The sequence below is a fragment of the Pseudochaenichthys georgianus genome, chromosome 14 (assembly GCF_902827115.2).
Source record: "Pseudochaenichthys georgianus chromosome 14, fPseGeo1.2, whole genome shotgun sequence".
Lineage (NCBI taxonomy): Eukaryota > Metazoa > Chordata > Actinopteri > Perciformes > Channichthyidae > Pseudochaenichthys > Pseudochaenichthys georgianus.
This window is the reverse complement of record NC_047516.1, coordinates 39,448,486-39,465,575: the sequence shown is the minus strand read 5'-3', so window position 1 is coordinate 39,465,575 and position 17,090 is coordinate 39,448,486. Positions and strand designations below refer to the sequence as shown.

The 17,090-nt window shown below is 41.3% G+C and overlaps 2 long non-coding RNA genes across 2 annotated transcripts; one reads left to right on the top strand and one right to left on the bottom strand.

Annotated features, from left to right (window-relative positions):
* The first annotated feature begins 3,769 nt into the window (after positions 1 to 3,769).
* Positions 3,770 to 4,071, top strand: LOC139435071 (uncharacterized). Its single transcript, XR_011644347.1, has 2 exons — positions 3,770 to 3,852; positions 3,895 to 4,071. It is a non-coding gene; the product is annotated as an uncharacterized lncRNA (long non-coding RNA).
* A 246-nt stretch (positions 4,072 to 4,317) lies between these two features.
* On the bottom strand, positions 4,318 to 6,838 carry LOC139435072 (uncharacterized). The gene is made up of 2 exons (XR_011644348.1): positions 5,651 to 6,838; positions 4,318 to 5,507 (listed from the first exon to the last, which is right to left on the bottom strand). It is a non-coding gene; the product is annotated as an uncharacterized lncRNA (long non-coding RNA).
* Between the last annotated feature and the right edge of the window lie 10,252 nt (positions 6,839 to 17,090).

Below are 17,090 nucleotides of genomic sequence, written 5' to 3'. Positions count from 1 at the left end.
TAATGCTGCTTTGTTAAAAAAAAAAAACATTGTTAGTCTCAATGAGTAACGATGTGCACCTCAACTTAAACATGGACACGGGTCATTCATTCCTCACAGGGTTTTGTTGTAGTGTACATTGAGGCCTTGAATTACATAATAGATAATCCACAACACACTCAAACTCTAATTTAACCTCCTGCTTCAACCCCAAAAGTCAGAAGGATCGGGGCCCCTTTGGCGAAGTCCCTCCCCTTCCGGTGGACCTCCATGGGACCTTATTTCATAAAAATTATGTTTTGAAGTCTGTCATACGGTGGCCCTGAAGTGCAAGACACCACAGCATTTCAGAAAACACCACAGCATTTCACAAAACACCACAGCATTTCAGAAAACACTACAGCATTTCACAAGACACCACAGCATTTCAGAAAACACTACAGCATTTCAGAAAACACTACAGCATTTCACAAAACACTACAGCATTTCACAAAACACTACAGCATTTCACAAAACACTACAGCATTTCACAAAACACTACAGCATTTCAGAAAACACCACAGCATTTCAGAAAACACTACAGCATTTCACATTGGACGGAAAGGGTATTCCTTTAGGGAGAACACTTCTTGTTTGTGATTGGACAGAGCCAGAGAAGCACTGCTGTGATTGGTTGTTTTTGCTGCCAGTCAAGAAATGACGCTTCGTGATTGGTCAACACCCGACAGCGAACTATGTCCCAACCATGGTCCCACAACGTATGGTCCCAACACATCAGCCGTTAGCACACACACTCGGAGCTCACAGCTCCTCATATCTGTTCAGAAACTGGACAAAAGTTAAACATGTACAAACCACAGACTGTCTGTGTCATGGCGAATACAGTCGCTGCTTTATTTATGTCTGTATGATGTTGTTGTGAGTGTGGACGGAGCAGCTACAGGTTAGTTTAGCCTGATGGATCCGATTCAGAAAACACGCATTTTAAAAGCTTTTCGCCTGCCGTCTTGTCTGCAGACTTGTCAAAGCGTTAATCATGGTTTTTACTAACTGTTATCAGTATGTAGTTACTTCGGCATCACTTTGAAACGTGTATTACAATTAAATCACGGTCAAATATGTTCATTTTGTTGTAGGATTTACATGGAGATACGTCCCGTCCCCTCTCCAGCGCCTCTTGTTTGAATGACAGCATTGACAGGAGCAAACACAGCTGACAGCCGCGGTGAAACTCGAGCGATTAGAGCGATGTGAATATTGGGTAGTCTACCATAGTATTTACATGGCGATAAGCCCCTTAAAAACCATGAGTTAATAAAGCATTAATTCTGTATTTACTCCTGTCATTCAAACAAGACGCTGGAGAGGGGGCGGGCCGTATCTCCATGTAAATCCTATCGGAATCGGATCCATCAGGCTAAACTAACCTGTAGCTGCTCCGTCCACGCTCACAACAACGTCATACAGACATAAATAAAGCAGCGACTGTATTCACCATGACACAGACAGTCTGTGGTTTGTACATGTTTAACTTTTGTCCAGTTTCTGAACAGATATGAGGAGCTGTGAGCTCTGAGTGTGTGCTAACGGCTGATGTGTTGGGCTAATCACGAAGCGTCATTTATTGACTGGCAGCAAAAACAACCAATCACAGCAGTGCTTCTCTGGCTCTGTCCAATCACAAACAAGAAGTGTTCTCCCTAAAGGAATACCCTTTCCGTCCAATGTGAAATGCTGTGGTGTTTTCTGAAATGCTGTGGTGTTTTGTGAAATGCTGTAGTGTTTTGTGAAATGCTGTGGTGTTTTCTGAAATGCTGTGGTGTTTTGTGAAATGCTGTAGTGTTTTGTGAAATACTGTAGTGTTTTGTGAAATGCTGTGGTGTTTTCTGAAATGCTGTGGTGTCTTGCACTTCAGGGCCACCGTACTCACTACCCGATCCGTCCCCCTGCCCGATCTGTACTGCGCATGTGCGAGATGGTCCGCCATATTGGAAAACTCCGGACGGCAACTCAAGAAGGACACTTGACACAGTGGCTTTTGGCAAAGCTCAAAAGGAAAACTCGAGAGAGATGAGTTATTGTTATTACAACGTGACTTCACTATTATTTAACAACTCTTTTTATTGGGTTCTTTTATTTGGGGTTAAGTACATTGTCAGAATAAGTGAGAAATGAATTTAACTTCTGTTAGACAGCTATATGCCATACATTTTTGCACACATTCACAGTAAATAATGTATTCAGTATGATAGCTGTCTAACGGAAGTTAAATCTGCGTAAAAAGGAGGGTTTCTGCCCCATTACTTCTCTTCTTACTTCTATAAGAATAAAACACGGAGGACGGAGATCTCTTTTACTCCCCCTCTTCTGACAGCCCAGCAGCTGATCTCAGAGCACGCTCCCCTCTCCTGCAGGGGGGCGTGGTCAGCTGCAGGGGGGTGTGGTCAGCTGCAGCTCACAGAATCAGCCCCCTGCAAAAACAGCGCTGGAAAGAGCAACTGGAGCGAAATGAGGCATGGCTAAAATGCAGGATCTTTTTGGTATTTTGAAAAAAAAACTATATTTATATACTTTTATATAGGTTGATACAGTAGCCCCTTTTTTAAATAGTTTTGTATAGGTGCTGCTATCTGTTTTGTGAAGCGTGGTTCTATAAGCAAGTCAATGCATTCATTGGGTGGTATCAGAGAGTTACACGGGTCTGTAAATGCAATGAAAACAATTGGCCACAGCAAATAATTTATATTAAACATGTAATTTTTACTTTTGAATACTTCAGTACAAAGGATGTATTGAATAATTTAAGTGATATATGTGTACACATATCAAATCATTAGTCAAAACAGGGCTACATTCGATTTAATTAAAAGGTATAATATGTGGTAAACTGAAGAGCCGTTTGGGAGCCGAAAGAGCCGGCTCTTCTTGGTGAGCCGAGCCAAATGATCCGGCGGGCGCTAGTCTCTAACAGAAACACGACACAGCAACCTCCTAGAGCAGGGGTGTTAAACTCAATTTCATCGCGGGCCACATTAGCATTATGGTTGCACTCAAAGGGCTGGTTGTAACTATATAAATATATAATATATATATATAAAATAATGTATTATATATTACATTATTGCCTCTGAATTGGATTATTATCGGATAGGATAATAACTTAGTAATTAACTACGTCTGAAAGCAGAAGTCTAGGGAAAATCATTGCAAGTCTCTTCAGTGCCATGTCACAAAACGAGATGCATTGTGGGACATGTAGTTTATGGGCAACCTGCTTCTGTAAAGTGGCATGTAACCGTATAATAATCGTATTATATTCTTTGCAAGCTCTTGCGGGGCCACATAAAATGAAGTCGCGGGCCGGATTTGGCCCCCGGGCCTTGAGTTTGATACCCCTGTCCTAGAGCTACGGGCGGTAGTGTTAGTCCTCCAGCATTTCATGCCCCTAATTCAAGGGAGATATGTATTGGTCAGGAGCGACAACAGCACCACAGTGGCTTATATCAACAGGCTCCGCTGCCTTGTTGGCCACAGCAGACAGGCTGTGGTTATGGGCATCAGAGGTGGTGTTATCTCTGAGAGCCCTCCACATCCCGGGACTGGAGAACAGGGGGGCCGACCTCATGTTGAGGGGCGGCCCCCTGCCAGGCGAATGGACGCTGCACCCAGTGCGGGAGAGCGGAAGTGGATCTGTTCGCCAGCCGGCGCAACAGCCACTGTGCCCTGTGGTTCTCCATGGGCTATGGAACGCCCTTTGCGTCACAATTCGCGCGTTTATTCGCGCGTAGTTTCGCGCGGATTAACGGGGAGGTCCGTTTATTCGCGCGAAACTACGCGCGAATAAACGGGGAGGTCCGTTTTATAAACGGGGAGGTCCGTTTTATAAACGGGGAGGTCCGTTTTATAAACGGGGAGGTCCGTTTAAGTTCAAAGTCTCAGTAACCAATCAGTGAAGAGCAAAACCAGACCAAAGCAATCTGTAGATGAAAAGTTCCTGACATTGTGAGGCTGGAAATTGTACGTTATTCCAGCTTCAGGGGACTATGTATTAATTTGGCTTTCAATATAATAAATATATCAATCAATCTATAACCTGCCTTCATTGTCTTTTAAAATAAAATCGCCTTACCTTATTTTACTGAAGTGAAGGGTATTTGTCTCCTTAAATCACCTTTTAAATGTACTTCTTATAACATGGCATGGTGTAACATATCAAAATGTTCAGTCTCTGGTCTTGCTAGAAATGCAATGTCACTCACCTTAGAGCACTGTCTTATGAGATACTTAGCTTAGAAATCAGATTTTTGGAAAACTTAAAAACTTGTGAAAACACAGATGTACTCATGTCATCCATTTTATTTTGGTGTTTCAGATTTGGTTTACCAACGTTTTTGGTTCACAAAAGTAGTGAAATATATGAATTACACTATAGGCCTATATAAATGTGTTGTTCATGTCTAAAATGAAAATGTGTAAATTAGAATTTGGAGTAAAATAGTTCCATCACTCTACTTTCACCACAGAAAAGTTACATCAGGACTGATTCATGACTTCATATTCCATACTGAGGTTCATGTGATGTGTACAAATACAAATTGAGCATTACAACTTTTTTTTTTAACCAACTATTTATGTTAACATAAGAAACTAACATCTCAATATTTACAATACAGGGTTCATACTTTTTCACCAATGATTTTAAATGACTTTTCCACGACGAAAAAAATTACTCATTCATGTGGCTAGCATGCGCTGCCTCGCCCATATTCTAAATATTGAATATGTTACAACACAGTTTGCATTTAGCACGTCTTGGGTCAATGTCTTTTGATAACCACAATTGGTACTTATTCTTTAGAAGCCATACATTGTTGAAACTGCACTTCCCAGGCATCTTTATATCAAATAGTAGCTCCTATAGACTAGAGGGCGTGATTGTAAACATCTCTCACCAGCGAAATACTGCCACAGTTGCCATTTTACATTTCATTATACGATACAGTATTTATTATCATTATAGTATTACTATTTCGGCGATTAGATAACATATCAATTATATTTGATGCAACTTTAGTTATATCTCCATGACTTTTCCAAAACATTGGGAAAAACATTACATTCCATGACTTTTCCAGGTTTTTAATGACCGTACGAACCCTGACAATATCGGAACTTTCTCAACCAACTATTCATTATAAATGTAAAGACAGGGGGAGCAGTGCCATGGTCTTTGTCTGTCTTCCAAGACAGTGGGTCTGGCTACTGTGTAGGTGATGGTGCATGTGCTGCTGGTGGCTGTGTCGGAGGGAGGGAAGTGTGCTAGGCGAGACTTCTTTGCTGGCTGGGTTGATCGTGATGGCTGTGGTGGAGGCCTTTGTACCGAGGTGTATCTTAATCTTGTGGCAGGCACAGATGGAGGTGGAGGCTGCTGTAGTGATGCTGGTCCTCTGGTGAAGGCCGTTGAGCCACGGTAGATCTTGACCTGGGTGCAGGCACAGATGGAGGTTCTTGCTGCTAGGCCCAGGCATCTGTGAAATCGGAAAGAAATATAGGACAATATTTACTACTAAGTTCATTAAAATATAAAGTTCAAGTGGAATGTTTCTCCCCTCTCTCTCTCCAACTATGTTTCACCCACACAATGAAAGTACACTATTACTGTAATATTTACCTATCATCAAATGGATCCTTGTTGTTGTTGCTGTATTCTCCAGGTTCTGATGCTCCACCTCCACTGCTGCTAGTGCTACAAGTCTGCTGTGCAGAGCTGCATATTGCATTCCATGACTTTTCCAGGTTTTTAATGACTGTACGAACCCTGACAATATCAGAACTTTCTCAACCAACTATTCATTATAAATGTAAAGACAGGGTCTTTGTCTGTCTTCCAAGACAGTGGGTCTGGCTGCTGTGTAGGTGGGGGTGATGGTGCATGGCAGGGCTCGAGCATTAGGACGTCCCGTCGTAGAAAAATAGTGTCGGGGAGGATACAAAAATAATTGTGGGACGAGTTAAAATAAAAATACCCTGCTAACTCTACTACAAACGGCGATGAAAATGAAACCGACTGCACGTTTTGTGTAGCACACAGTTATTAAACCTCCTTGTCAACATAAACACCATGATAAACACACACGCACAAAACATTCAGAAACCCTCGAAATACACACATGTAGCTACAGCTGGCTGTGCCCGCAAATGTGCGGGTCTAGCTATGTTCTGTTCGCGGGTTGAGTGATGTACAATGGCATCCCGTGGAGGAATTCTGAAATGTTTTACCGTTACATCACAAAAAACGCACAGCAGAACCAGCCCCTGGAGCGCCGGCCTCTTTATTTACTTACTCCTCTTCATCCCCTATGGGTGATAAGGCCGAGAAGAGAACCCTCCATTGTATTCAGTCCTGAGCAATATGCTGCCTCTCCCCATGTAGGGATGGGTACCGAGCCCCGGTGTTAAACGGGCCCCGGGACAGAATTATTAAAGACAGTGGTAACGTTAAGCTCCGACGTTATCTGACTTTTTATCGGTACTGGAGACATTTAAAAAATATAAGTCATATGTATTATTGCTACATCCACATTATATCGCAGTTTTAGTTTCACCAACTCCGTTTCTAATATGTAATAAGACTACAACATGTGTCTATGATGTATTTTTGAGCTTTCCAATCCAGACGAGATCTCTCTCCCGTCTGTGTGCGAGGGGGCGGGGCCGTTAGTAAAGGTCTCCTGACTGTGTTACAGACTCTCATCCTGGTTAGTGGTTACTCTGGGTTCTGTCTTCAGGACAGTGTTGGATTTTTTTGTTAATTGGATGAGTAATTTTCTCATTTGTGCGTTTGTTCAAATATATTTGGCCTTTGTTTATGTGATTGAATGATTTACTCAAATAAAAAGGTTGATGAATTATCATCTAATGATTTGTATGATGTTTTATTTATCTTAAAGGTCACTTTGAATTATTTTAACTCATGATAATGTAGAAAAACTAACATTTTAAATTCGGGACGGTCCACATTAATTTCGGGACGGCTTATATTGTATTTCGGGACGGTTCCGGGAGGATGGGGAAAAAAGTTAGTCGAGAGCCCTGGTGCATGGGCTGCTGGTGGCTGTGTCGGCGGGAGGGAGGGAGGTGTGCTAGGCGAGACTTCTTTGCTGGCTGGGTTGATCGTGATGGCTGTGGTGGAGGCCCTTGTACCGAGGTGTATCTTAATCTTGTGGCAGGCACAGATGGAGGCTGCTGTAGTGATGCTGGTCCTTGGTGGTGGTGGCTCTGGTGAAGGCCGTTGAGCCACGGTAGATCTTGACCTGGGTGCAGGCACAGGTGGAGGTTCTTGCTGCTAGGCCCAGGCAGCTGTGAAATCGGAAAGAAATATAGGACAATATTTACTACTAAGTTCATTAAAATATAAAGTTCAAGTGGAATGTTTCTCAAGCACAAATAACAATGCACAACTCAAAATAAAATGGGGAGCAGGGCTCGCAATTAACGATGTCCCGATGCCCATAAAAATTCCTACTGGGACACAAATCTATTTTGTCTGGGACTATTTCGGGACAGTGAAAAAAAAATTAAAAGTAAACTTCAAAATGGGTGTTATTTGCAAAGTCATTGGGCTGTCAAATCATAGAATGCATTCTACGTCATCCACTCTGCTGCTGACTGTTGCTAGACTCTCGCCAATGCAACGCTCACGACAGTTAAAAACAGAAGAAAGAAATGCTGAGGTGGTTGAATAAACAGCCCCCTGTTGCAAACCCCAATTCTGCCGACTCCCGAAACGAAAACATCCCAAGTCCTGGTCATGATGCACCGTCTTCCATTGTGGTAAATTAGTTGTCTTAAGTGCCAATGTTAGTGCTAACTAACGCTAGCAACTGAAGTGTGCCTTACAATGCATACAAACGTCCTAAAATGCGGTGTCATGTTCTTTTGAAGTTTGTGAAAATGATGTGAAATACAGTTGATCAGAATAAGAGGTGAAGCCTATCATTTTTATATTTTCTTTGTCAGCCAGTCAGTGACCAGGCTAGAATCTTTAGCTGCAAAAACGTAAGGCATTTAGCTAATCATTTAGCTTTTCATCTTTTTTTAGTGTTTTACTTTTTTTTGGTCAAGAACGTCAGTCAGATTGGGTGACGATTAGAAAGGGGGTCGCAAGGTAATTTTAGTTTGTCAATCAACTCTGGTATGACAATAATGTGTCATGTTAAGAGAGAGTAACGTTCCAGTTGTTTTTGTGCCTGGGGGGGTGGGTGAGTGAGAGCAAGATGATTGACATTCATGAATGAAGATAGAAGATCAATTTATATTCCTATAGTACTACTGACGACTTGTGAGGATAACTTGTAACTAGAACTGAAAACAGATACATTTATTAAACTGTATTATGGAACTTCTGTTTTTTTATTATCATTCATACCACTTGTATTGCCAGATAGAGGGTTCCGATCATAAAACACAGAGACCATACAGCCATACCGTATTGAATTGAAAAATACAAATCAGAATTCTTCAATGTTGACATGACAATGATACATTAGTCTGGATATTGAGAAACAATAGAAAAATATGTCTTAAAACAACTCTCTTCCCTTCTACTCTAGGAGAGGCAACAGATCAGTCTAATATTCATGTTTAAAAGAATAAGTATTTTAAACTTACATGTTGGACCAGAGTCTATGGTGTGATGATTAAGTGACAAAAAAGTATCAAATTATATGTATTCTGCATAATTGGGGGGGGCGACGATACAAATTTAAATTTGGGACACTGCTGGTTATATCCGGGACAATACAAAGTAGAATTCGGGACAGTTGTGGGACACTGAGGAAAAAAGTTAATTTTGAGCCCTGATGGGGAGGTGGGACAGGAGTCTCTCTCTCTCTCCCTTACAAACTATTTAACTAAACCCACACAATGAAAGTACACTATTACTGTAATATTTACATTTACCTATCTTCAAATGGATCCTTGTTGTTGTTGCTGTATTCTCCAGGTTCGGATGCTCCATCTCCACTGCTGCTAGTGCTACAAGTCTGCTGTGCAGAGCTGGTAATCAGATAATAAGCCTGTTGAACAGGAGAAAAGAATGAAGCAGAGGGAAAGTTGCTGCCGTTTGTGTGGTTGTCCTAGCCAGAATTTATTAAACACATTAATAAATACACTTACAAATTATATCCGTTTTCTCTATTTATGTATCTCTGCGTTGTGTTGTGTGGTCGAATGAATATGACTTCCTTTTTGCCAACCAGCTTTATTATCTGTGCAAACAGAATATAAGGAAATGGCTTCACCAGCGTTCTACCTCAATACTTCTCCTCAGTGAGGCCTGAAGCTAACTGAGAATGTAAAAATACATTTAGCCAATCAAAATAACTATGTCTGACATATTTCGTTTTCTATTTAAAAAATAGACATAAATCCACATGCCATATTATGACTTTCATGAGGGATTAAAGCCTTTTTCATTTACAGTATATAATACAGTGATAACAGATAACACACACAACCCGACTGTACTCACTTTAACATGGCTGTTGTACAGGCACAATATTAGCATAGCATTAGCGCTTTTAAATAATATGAACAATTATGACCTCAGACCAGCATTTCACATATTTATACAAACAGAATAAACTTGAAATGTAAGCCAGACTAGTGCACGGGACTCCTACACATAGTAGAGCTACATTATCCAGGGAGCCTGTGTTAAAGAAGCTAGCGGACGCTATTAGCCACACGCTAGTGGCGTAGCTCACAGAATGACATTAAAGTTAACTACACATAAAACAGTTTCAAATACACTTCTTAGATCGAAATATGACACAATCTGTGTACACACTACTAACCTGTTGAACAGGAGAAATGAATGAAGCAGAGGGAAAGTTGCTGCCATGTGTCTGTCGTCTGTGGTCTTCTTCTTCTTCTCTCAGACCGGAAGTGAGGCTAAGAACGGCGAACTTAAAGATAACAATACCATTATCACTCCTAGGGGTGACTTTATGAACTGCAAACAAATTATAACATTATAAAATGCCTTTAAGGCAGCACACTGTTTGAAGCGCTGCACATTATATAAACTAACGTTACACACGGCAACGACATTAACTGCAAACAGTCGTGACTTGTGTGAAGTGTAACATTAAACAATATATTAACATATTAAATACAACATTTATGACACCACTCGTTCCACTCTCAACCCTCTTTCCAGCGCTGAGATAGGCTACAGCCATACCAAGAAATGGCTTAGCCCCCACCATGAAAAATGATGTTAAAGTAAGCAAAATAAAGTCCGCCAACTCGCGGAGTAAATTGCACAGACAGCGGTTAGTCAGATTGAGTTCAGCAGCCACTTGTCTGGAAATACCGAAAACTAGAAACGGTTTTGAAAACTTTTGTCACGTAGTGATCATCTTCTTAATAGAACATCTTTGATAATGTCTTCTGGCCAATCAGAATCAAGATAACGGCGTGATGTTGTTGCAGGAAGTCCCGACGGAGAATACGTTTGCTGTAGTACATCGATATAACATTAGGTGTTGATAGAAATCAACACGTAATGAAATAAGACCCCACGGTTTGATGTATATATAATATATATATATGAAAACAAGAGGGACATAATATCACAAAACAATTAATGATGATGATTATTTCAGCCATATGTATAATAGTGTTAATATCTATGAGATTTAAAGTAATAATAATAATAATAATTACCTGCAAAAGCACTAATAACAATACAATAATGGCAAAAATAACAATTCGATATATAGTACAAATCAATCATTGTCATGTGAAGCAAGGAGTGGTTGGACCCAAATGCAGAGACTGGAGACAGCAGAAAACTTAACAAAAATGTATATTTAACAGGCAGAACAGGAACTCAAGTAACAACAATCAACACGGAAAAAACAGAACTTCATGACATAGACAAACAAGGAACCGACAAGAACAGGACAGAAAACCAGGACTTATATACAAACAGGGTGACGAGGGGATGAAGTGCAAGTGGACACACAACACAGTGTAGTTCCCAGTGTATGCCATGGCACACGTGTATGACATACATGGTCTTAGAACACCAAATGTATAACTTTATCAGTTTTAAAAAATAAATAAACGAACCTGAAAACGTGATCAATTCCCAATTATGCCCAGGTACTCACAAGAACATATCCTGGATGTCTGAGAACATCCAGAGATTACATTATAAACTTAATTTTAGCCTCTTCTCCTCATTGGAGTCAAGAATTACTGTCAAGCTCACCAAGAAACAGCATCGCGTATGAAAGCTGAATGAAAATGGATAGATACATGTTGAAAAGCATTGTAATTAGTAAAAGAAACAAGACCATTTTTTAAACTTCATGCAGATATTAATAGCATTTCAAGCTGTGCATGTTCTCAGGCAGCAATGCACTTTGTTGCTTTCCTACAGTATGTGCTTATGTTCCGTGGCACTAATGAACAATGTTAAACTCAGGGATATGTTTTGTAATATATCAATGTCAACACATTATGTTTTCTTTAAAAACACATTTCGTGGCTATTATTGAATGTCCCCATGAGGTCTGGACTGTTATTTGTCGAAAACACATCCCAATGGATGACTATATAAAGCCCAGTCACCGTGGCAACGTGCAGGCCACGAGCGGGGCTAGTAACTGCACAACATCAATGACAGAGACCATTGTTTAAACAAAGTAATTTATTTAAGGAAAATTCACTCGAATACTACAACATAAAAACTACACACATATATACACGGCACACTAGACAAATGTGCAAAGTAGTAGTTTTAAAAAAGGCAATTAGTGTGAGTTCAAAGGCCAAAGAACAGCCTGCGGGGAGCCGCTGGGAGATATGTGTCCGTGACAAAATCAGACAACATTCAATGTTGCCATGAATGACGGTATATTTTGGATGACGTCCAAGATCTCCTCTACGACCAGCAAGAGGACCAGCCTGCGGTGAGTTGCTCCATGTCCTCATCGCTGAGCAGGTGCTGGTTTCAAGGTACGGTGACCCTCTCTGGCTCCTCCTGAGCATCCTCTCCTGCATCAGCTCTACCCTCTCTCTCTGGCTCCTCCTGAGCATCCTCTCCTGCATCAGCTCTACCCTCTCTCTCTGGCTCCTCCTGAGCATCCTCTCCTGCATCAACTCTACTCTCTCTCTCTGGCTCCTCCTGAGCATCCTCTCCTGCATCAGCTCTACTCTCTCTCTCTGGCTCCTCCTGAGCATCCTCTCCTGCATCAGCTCTACCCTCTCTCTCTGGCTCCTCCTGAGCATCCTCTCCTGCATCAGCTCTACCCTCTCTCTCTGGCTCCTCCTGAGCAACATCTCCTGCATCAGCTCTACCCTCTCTCTCTGGCTCCTCCTGAGCATCCTCTCCTGCATCAGCTCTACCCTCTCTCTCTGGCTCCTCCTGAGCAACATCTCCTGCATCAGCTCTACCCTCTCTCTCTGGCTCCTCCTGAGCATCCTCTCCTGCATCAGCTCTACCCTCTCTCTCTGGCTCCTCCTGAGCAACATCTCCTGCATCAGCTCTACTCTCTCTCTGGCTCCTCCTGAGCATCCTCTCCTGCATCAGCTCTACCCTCTCTGTCTGGCTCCTCCTGAGCATCTCCTTGTCCTCCACCAAAGAGGCTCTGCATGGCAGAAGTGGTCTGGCCCTGCCGTTCCAGGCAACCTTGGACAAAAAGTTGTATGGGACTCTGGTGTCTTTCGGTCCTCAACCTATGATTGTTCCACTGCTCCAAAAACCCCGTAGGTCATGGTTTATGCGTGGGAGATAGACATAATGCAAGGCCCACATGTACATTTCATTGTCTATGTCTATTATGCCTTCACTCTCCAGGAAGTTGAAGAGGTCGTAATAGACATTGCTCACACCTCGCCACAGGTCACCCCAGAGCTGTTCTATTCTCTGGTTGTGGGTGCTTCTTCCACGGAGAGCACTGCCTCTGTGAGAGCATCTGAAGATGCTCATCAATAGGCAGACAGAGTTGTTTTCGCCCCTGGTCGGTTCTGACCCTCGAGGGCATGTTTATTCAATTAAATGTCAAACTGTATCACAAAATCCTCTCATAAGCTAAGGGTCTGACAGGTTTGTGGTGGGGGAGGGGTAGAACATGAACAAAATTGAAAAAAGGTGTGTGGCGCTCCGAGACTTTGAGAGTGTGTTGCTTAACTTGTGTGGAACCCGCGTGCAAAATGTGGGGACCCTGCGACCTTCGACAAGGTCAAAATTGAGGTCAGAGGTAACATTTGCATGTCGACAGTACCCTCGACGGTGCAAAGGAATGTCCGACGGCTTTGAGCTTGGTCTTGTTGGATCCGGCTCGGAAGGTACATGCAGATTGATGCCTCTGGTCCAACTAAATGTCAAAGGTTACGCCTTAAAATGTAACAAAACCTTCCCTTAAGGCCTTTTGAGATGCAACTGCTGCATGAGTTTTTAAAGGACTCTGGAAAGGGCTAAAAATATACTTTTTCACAGGGCATTGTTTTTGCCTTAATGATGGACAAAAAACAAGAATAGACCTGAATAGGGGGACACAATCATGTTTGGACCTCATACTTGTGACGGATAGTTTAGTTAAATCGTGTGAATGGTATGTAAAAAGTGACTGTCCCATAGGAAGTGATCATTACCCAGTAACATCACACTTGTGTAAATGGATGGAGAAGATGATAGTGTATAGACTATCACATGTCTTAGAACAAAGAGGGTTACTGAGTGGAACGAGTGGTGTCATAAATGTTGTATTTAATATGTTAATATATTGTTTAATGTTACACTTCACACAAGTCACGACTGTTTGCAGTTAATGTCGTTGCCGTGTGTAACGTTAGTTTATATAATGTGCAGCGCTTCAAACAGTGTGCTGCCTTAAAGGCATTTTATAATGTTATAATTTGTTTGCAGTTCATAAAGTCACCACTAGGAGTGATAATGGTATTGTTATCTTTAAGTTCGCCGTTCTTAGCCTCACTTCCGTTTTGAGAGAAGAAGAAGAAGACCACAGACAACAGACACATGGCAGCAACTTTCCCTCTGCTTCATTCATTTCTCCTGTTCAACAGGTTAGTAGTGTGTACACAGATTATGTCATATTTCGATCTAAGAAGTGTCTTTGAAACTGTTTTATGTGTAGTTAACTTTAATGTCATTCTGTGAGCTACGCCACTAGCGTGTGGCTAATGGATAATAGCGTCCGCTAGCTTCTTTAACACAGGCTCCCTGGATAATGTAGCTCTACTATGTGTATGAGTCCCGTGCACTAGTCTGGCTTACATTTCAAGTTTATTCTGTTTGTATAAATATGTGAAATGTTGGTCTAAGGTCATAATTGTTCATATTATTTAAAAGCTAAAGCGCTAATGCTATGCTAATATTGTGCCTGTACAACAGCCATGTTAAAGTGAGTACAGTCGGGTTGTGTGTGTTATCTGTTATCACTGTATTATATACTGTAAATGAAAAAGGCTTTAATCCCTCATGAAAGTCATAATATGGCATGTGTATTTATGTCCATTTTTTAATAGAAAACGAAATATGTCACATAGTTATTTTGATTGGCTAAATGTATTTTTACATTCTCAGTTAGCTTCAGGCCTCACTGAGGAGAAGTATTGAGGTAGAACGCTGGTGAAGCCATTTTCTTATATTCTGTTTGCACAGATAATAAAGCTGGTTGGCAAAAAGGAAGTCATATTCATTCGACCACACAACACAACGCAGAGATACATAAATAGAGAAAACGGATATAATTTGTAAGTGTATTTATTAATGTGTTTAATAAATTCTGGCTAGGACAACCACACAAACGGCAGCAACTTTCCCTCTGCTTCATTCTTTTCTCCTGTTCAACAGGCTTATTATCTGATTACCAGCTCTGCACAGCAGACTTGTAGCACTAGCAGCAGTGGAGATGGAGCATCCGAACCTGGAGAATACAGCAACAACAACAAGGATCCATTTGAAGATAGGTAAATGTAAATATTACAGTAATAGTGTACTTTCATTGTGTGGGTTTAGTTAAATAGTTTGTAAGGGAGAGAGAGAGAGACTCCTGTCCCACCTCCCCATCAGGGCTCAAAATTAACTTTTTTCCTCAGTGTCCCACAACTGTCCCGAATTCTACTTTGTATTGTCCCGGATATAACCAGCAGTGTCCCAAATTTAAATTTGTATCGTCGCCCCCCCAATTATGCAGAATACATATAATTTGATACTTTTTTGTCACTTAATCATCACACCATAGACTCTGGTCCAACATGTAAGTTTAAAATACTTATTCTTTTAAACATGAATATTAGACTGATCTGTTGCCTCTCCTAGAGTAGAAGGGAAGAGAGTTGTTTTAAGACATATTTTTCTATTGTTTCTCAATATCCAGACTAATGTATCATTGTCATGTCAACATTGAAGAATTCTGATTTGTATTTTTCAATTCAATACGGTATGGCTGTATGGTCTCTGTGTTTTATGATCGGAACCCTCTATCTGGCAATACAAGTGGTATGAATGATAATAAAAAAACAGAAGTTCCATAATACAGTTTAATAAATGTATCTGTTTTCAGTTCTATATACAAGTCGTCAGTAGTACTATAGGAATATAAATTGATCTTCTATCTTCATTCATGAATGTCAATCATCTTGCTCTCACTCACTCACCACCCACCCCCCCCCCCCCCCCCAGGCACAAAAACAACTGGAACGTTACTCTCTCTTAACATGACACATTATTGTCATACCAGAGTTGATTGACAAACTAAAATTACCTTGCGACCCCCTTTCTAATCGTCACCCAATCTGACTGACGTTCTTGACCAAAAAAAAGTAAAACACTAAAAAAAGATGAAAAGCTAAATGATTAGCTAAATGCCTTACGTTTTTGCAGCTAAAGATTCTAGCCTGGTCACTGACTGGCTGACAAAGAAAATATAAAAATGATAGGCTTCACCTCTTATTCTGATCAACTGTATTTCACATCATTTTCACAAACTTCAAAAGAACATGACACCGCATTTTAGGACGTTTGTATGCATTGTAAGGCACACTTCAGTTGCTAGCGTTAGTTAGCACTAACATTGGCACTTAAGACAACTAATTTACCACAATGGAAGACGGTGCATCATGACCAGGACTTGGGATGTTTTCGTTTCGGGAGTCGGCAGAATTGGGGTTTGCAACAGGGGGCTGTTTATTCAACCACCTCAGCATTTCTTTCTTCTGTTTTTAACTGTCGTGAGCGTTGCATTGGCGCGAGTCTAGCAACAGTCAGCAGCAGAGTGGATGACGTAGAATGCATTCTATGATTTGACAGCCCAATGACTTTGCAAATAACACCCATTTTGAAGTTTACTTTTAATTTTTTTTTCACTGTCCCGAAATAGTCCCAGACAAAATAGATTTGTGTCCCAGTAGGAATTTTTATGGGCATCGGGACATCGTTAATTGCGAGCCCTGCTCCCCATTTTATTTTGAGTTGTGCATTGTTATTTGTGCTTGAGAAACATTCCACTTGAACTTTATATTTTAATGAACTTAGTAGTAAATATTGTCCTATATTTCTTTCCGATTTCACAGCTGCCTGGGCCTAGCAGCAAGAACCTCCACCTGTGCCTGCACCCAGGTCAAGATCTACCGTGGCTCAACGGCCTTCACCAGAGCCACCACCACCAAGGACCAGCATCACTACAGCAGCCTCCATCTGTGCCTGCCACAAGATTAAGATACACCTCGGTACAAGGGCCTCCACCACAGCCATCACGATCAACCCAGCCAGCAAAGAAGTCTCGCCTAGCACACCTCCCTCCCTCCCGCCGACACAGCCACCAGCAGCCCATGCACCAGGGCTCTCGACTAACTTTTTTCCCCATCCTCCCGGAACCGTCCCGAAATACAATATAAGCCGTCCCGAAATTAATGTGGACCGTCCCGAATTTAAAATGTTAGTTTTTCTACATTATCATGAGTTAAAATAATTCAAAGTGACCTTTAAGATAAATAAAACATCATACAAATCATTAGATGATAATTCATCAACCTTTTTATTTGAGTAAATCATTCAATCACATAAACAAAGG